We start from the raw sequence: 6,000 nt of genomic DNA on the forward strand, positions 1-6,000 counted from the left end.
GTGTGGATGATGATGGTTGTTTGCGAAGAACAGTAAAGAACAATTGCAGTAGATTGTATTTCAGATGTAAAGAATTGGACCGGGGTCCACAGTTCACTAGTGGTATCTCTCCCATAAGATAAACGGATGTTGGGTGAACAAATTACAGTTGGGCAATTGACAAATAAAGAAGGCATAACAATGCACATACATATATCATGATGAGTACTATGAGATTTAATCAGGGCATTACGACAAAGTACATAGACCGCTATACAGCGTGCATCTATGCCTAAAAAGTCCACCTTCAGGTTATCATCCGAACCCCTTCCAGTATTAAGTTGCAAACAACAGACAATTGCATTAAGTATGGTGCGTAATGTAATCAACACAAATATCCTTAGACAAAGCATCGATGTTTTATCCCTAGTGGCAACAGCACATCCACAACCTTAGAACTTTCGTCACTTGTCCCAGATTCAATGGAGGCATGAACCCACTATCGAGCATAAATACTCCCTCTTGGAGTCACAAGTATCAACTTGGCCAGAGCCTCTACTAGCAACGGAGAGCATGCAAGAACATAAACAACATATATGATAGATTGATAATCAACTTGACATAGTATTCAATATTCATCGGATCCCAACAAACACAACATGTAGGATTACAAATAGATGATCTTGATCATGATAGGCAGCTCACAAGATCTAACATGATAGCACAATGAGGAGAAGACAACCATCTAGCTACTGTTATGGACCCATAGTCCAGGGGTGAACTACTCACACATCGATCCGGAGGCGATCATGGCGATGAAGAGTCCTCCGGGAGATGATTCCCTCTCCGGCGAGGTGCCGGAGGCGATCTCCCGAATCCCCGAGATGGGATTGGCGGCGGCGGCGTCTCGGAAGGTTTTCCGTATCGTGGCTCTCGATCATCGGGGTATTCGCGACGAAGGCTTTAAGTAGGTGGAAGGGCGGAGTCGGAGGAGTCACGGGGCCCCACACGCTAGGGCCGCGCGGGCCCCCTCTAGGCCGCGCCGCCCTAGTGTGGCGGCGCCCGTGGCCCCACTTCGTTTCTCCTCGGTCTTCGGAAGCTTCGTGGAAAAATAGGCCCCTGGGCGTTGATTTCGTCCAATTCGAGAATATTTCCTTACTAGGATTTCTGAAACCAAAAACAGCAGAAAACAGCAACTGGCTCTTCGGCATCTCGTCAATAGGTTAGTGCCGGAAAATGCATAATAATGACAAATAATGTGTATAAAACATGTGAGTATCATCATAAAAGTAGCATGGAACATAAGAAATTATAGATACGTTTGAGACGTATCAAAGGTCGTATGCAAAATTCAAACCCATTTCACTAAAACACTGCGTCATTTTGTATAATTTGTGAAAATTCATGTTTCTTACTTTTGTGTTACAACTATATTACATAACATATATAGACATCTTGAAGGATTTTATATTTCGATGTTTCCATCATTTTCTTTTATTTTTTTCAAAACAGAAAATACGATCTAGTGGGGTGAGAATTTTGGGCACTAGTTAGCACTGGTATGTGTTGCGTCACTGGTATTCTGCAGTTGTGCAACGCAAATATAGCGCGCTACTGGTAGCAAACCCACAAATAGTTGTTTTTCTAATAGAGGAAAAACAAATTATTCATTCATAAGGAGGGCCTCGCAGAATAATCGGTCAGTATCATGTGATTTTGCAGCGTTGTTGTGAAGATTGGATGCGTATTATTCATTATTATGGATCACATGTACTACTCCCTCCTTCTCAGTTTACTAGTCTTCCCCATATCCCTAGGTCGTCAAATTAACCTATATAATTTAAATTATATAATACAAACATTATATCATTAGAAAATAGAACATCTAAACTTTCTAATGATATAATTTTATAACGTATAAGTAAGGCTAACTTGATCAAATTTGCGATCTAGGGATACACATACGTCTAATAAACTCTAATAAACTGTGAGAGAGGGAGTAGTAATGATCATTTGTTCTCAGAATATAAACTCAACGCTCGAATCACATTCAGTTAGATGTATGTATTATCTTACTTGTTGTACGTACTTATAGTTGTGCAGATAAGGGTGAGCTATGAACTTGGTTAAACAATAATATGCATTTGATCATATTCATTATTGTCCAGGATTTTCTTACATGTTGTACTTACTGGTGTACGTGTTGACATTGCCAGATATTATATTCTTCAGCAAAATTATTTAGTCGGATCCTATAGTAACTTACAATTTGTGTCCATCTCATTCAAACTGGGTGACGCAGATGTATCAACAATGAAGATTGCATGTAGAATTTTCTTTAGTTAGCTTCTTGACAAATGTGAGTAATTAAGTAGTCAGTTTGTGTTCGCTTTAACCGTTTCAAGGATGCAAGGCACGTGGCATCACCTAGACTGTCATACTAGAGACGTGTTTCAAGTTTTTAATAGAATTTATTGTCTAGCAATTGAACTTCACACGTTAGTAGAGATAAGCAGGTGTCCAAGTCACTAAAGTATGGCTACCGTATGTGGAATGATGAGGCGGTGTTCCTTTGTATGATATGCTTGGTTAGGTTATTCAATCCCTTACTTTTGGTTGAATCAGATCATTGAATACCCAAGTGTGTACCCTTAAGCCTTGGCCTATAAATATTACTTATTGTGGATTTTCTTAAATTTTTCTTAGATATTATTTTGCAATGAATTTGAATATTATTTTGAACACAAAGGCACAATAAATAGTATTGTTAGATTACAATGTTTTGCAAGTATTTTTGCACAACTGCCTCTCCTCTATCAAGTTTTTTTTGATAAATGTTTCTCTTGGTTTTTGTGCGAAAAAAACACACACACACGACACTATAGTTTATTACTATATGTGGCTTAACACAAACTAAAAAAAGGCCCTAAAGATGGTTACATTTAAGGAATTGAATATCTAACCTTTAGGCAGATCGACCAGGAATGTTCAACAAAACCTTTCTAACATGAGACATCAAATATAATAATCCATTAACCAAAATAGTGTTATGCCTCCTATAGTGTGTACAAGGACTACAACAAACCAGTACTCCAACCAAGCAACAATAAATCTTGAATAGGTTTCCAGGGGAAAATCCACCTTGTATAATAGGTGTAGATTCACCCGTTATCTAAAAGGTATATTTTAAAATGTCTAGAAATCCCGAAAAAATTCTAGGTGTACATCCAAACATTCTATGTTCACACAGTCCATAGGCAATGCTTGAATCATATGTTGGCTTCAAGGTTGCAATAATAAGAAATTAATGAAAAATATCAAGTGTCAAGTATGTCTTGAAGATGAAGATGAAGTGAGCCCTCAAAGTTAACTTCAAGACATCAACATGATGCAAAATGAAGAAATAAAGTGCAAGTTCAAGATGAGTCAACTCGAAGAGATCATATGCTTGAAGCTTGCCATCCATATGGTGATCATAGATATGTGAAGATGCGGCGAAGAAGAAGCTCTCCCATGTGGGATTATGGGGGAGCAATCCACAAGATTTCATCAACCAAGAACAATCAAGAAAGGCGTTCCATCTTGTTGCGGTCAAGACCATCATTATCAAGCTCAAGTGAAATGCGCAAGGTTAAGGTTTTATCTTGATAGGGTTTCTTCTTACCGGTCTCGGGGTTTAGTTGGGAAACCGGGTTATAGGCTAGGTGTCGTACTATCAAGGGGCTCTCGAGTAAGTAACTTGGTCGTATTGTTCGGAGTGCGGTCAAATCTTTGCATTCTTGCATCATATTTGTTGGTTGTTATTTGGATCCTATCCATGTGGTGTTTTAGAGCTTGTGGTTATTTCCATGACAAGTTCTAGTTCATCGAAAACGTATTTCATATGCATTCTCTATTTCATTTTCCATATTGGAGTTGTTACCGGTTTGTCTCTTATAGTTAGTTAAACCTTTCCCCATTTGTCTCTTATAGGTGTTACCGGTTTTGTGCTTGACAAATTAAACGCTAGTTTTATTCCGCATTTGTTAAACCATATTCGAATTTTTTTTAAACCGCCTATTCACCCCCTTCTAGGTGGCATCCGTGTCCTTTCAACATTGACATCTAATAGATGATTCAGAGAAGGATTTATACAAGAATTGTGTAAGTAGCTACCAATTTTTTTGAGTTTCGAACTAAAGGATTAGTGGCTAACAGTTGAACCCTTGATTACCACACTATAAGATCCCACATAACTTTCTTGTCATCGCATGCTGACAATGGAACATGTGGTAACTGATCAAGTAGTCGATTCTACGCTACTTATTTATATGTTCTTAAGGATCTCCCGAAGTCGATCAGTGGTCAATTTATCACAATGACCTAAACCTTAGTGCCATAGATTCATTGGGAAACTTTGTATAGAATTGAGCACTAATCGCTCAATGGCTTGTTCCCTAGCAAAGATTTTTCCCAAAATCAAGTCTTCACTCCTTTGGCAACCATAATAGGGATAATTCTTCTAAATTTCCTCGACTTTAATGAGCGCGTGATAATTTATCCTTGATCAACTAACCTTTCCTATCCACCAAAGGTTAGTTCACATCCAAGTGTTAGGATATCTTGTTGGTTCCAAACTAAAAGTATTTCCTAGGATAGGCTAGGAACCACCTAAGCTAAGACCAACAATTCTCAATAATTTACATCGCTCCATTTGAACAACTTCGTATAGTCTATTATCACACGTGAAAGCAAAGATCCCATGTGTATTTGTAAATCATATCTATTATCAATAAGGTTGTCCGTATATCATGTGTTTGTGTAGCTACAAGATGAAACTTCTTCATATCAATTTTAATTATTTTCCTTTGTTAATGTGATTCAGCTATAGATGTTGTGTACTCTTGCTGAACGGAACAAATAAATGTGATGTTTTGTCCTCCATTTTGTTTTGTTTGTCTCACATCGGTTGTAAATATTTTGACTACTTGCATTAGGTGCAAAAGACAAGATGTGCATGGGGATGAACAAATGCATGACTAACAATTACCATGCGTTATTTATCCAAAATAGCTTGATTCCCTTACACTACCAGTTAGAATGCAGAGTAACAACTCGAACGAATGGACAAAAATCTCGTGTTCATACAGTTACTTGTTGTGCCCATTTGCAAGCGATTTTATATTGGTAAAAAATAAAACCAATTTTTCGTACTAGTAAAAAGTGTCTATAGAAGTGCGCAACAATATCAGTGCAGTGGATTTATAAGCGTAAAATCATACGCAAAACGATGAAGATTGTATATATGTAACTCCATTTGTAAGTTTGTAACTATCCCCTTAATTAAATAATCATGAGTAGGTGGTAAATTTGTCTTCTCATTGGTTGTTTCAATGATGAAAGGTAGCATAACCATTATATGATGAAAGGTAGCATAAACATTATACTCGTACTTTCGACATGTTACAAGTTTCTTTTAATTAGCATATATTGGCTAACAATTGATGAGCTTGCGAACTACAAAGTAAAAGTTGATACCATATTCAAGTGGAATATGAACCATTCTTTGATGTGTACTTAATTTGTTCATATCATGATAATTTTCAAAGAAAGACTTGACTCTAGGGCTGGTTGTTATATATTCATTGTATTTATTTGAAGACTTTCTTGAAAGATGTGAAGGCTATTTATTAGGATCTAATGAGTAATATCGATCATATTTCATGTTTGACTTAGTACTCCTTGCATGATTTATATGGCTAGGGGCTAATTTTAGGTTTTCTAAGATTATTAGGTTGGATGATTATTTTTTGTTTCTAACTGAGCAGGGTTGCCCTCTTTTTGCAGTGTAGTCATTAGTACTCCTTGCATGCATGATATTAGTGTAATAGAGTAACCCACATGGCATTAATGCATACCAAGTCTAGAAGGACTAGCTACAACTATTCTTTGCAGGCTACAACATCATGATTGGATGACAACGAAAGTGCAGATTGGTGGTGGGGTGACTTTATTTTCCAAATGGGGTCTCCCTCTCGCCTT

Source organism: Lolium rigidum, chromosome 4, assembly GCF_022539505.1.
Source record: "Lolium rigidum isolate FL_2022 chromosome 4, APGP_CSIRO_Lrig_0.1, whole genome shotgun sequence".
In the NCBI taxonomy this organism is placed as follows: Eukaryota; Viridiplantae; Streptophyta; class Magnoliopsida; order Poales; family Poaceae; genus Lolium; species Lolium rigidum.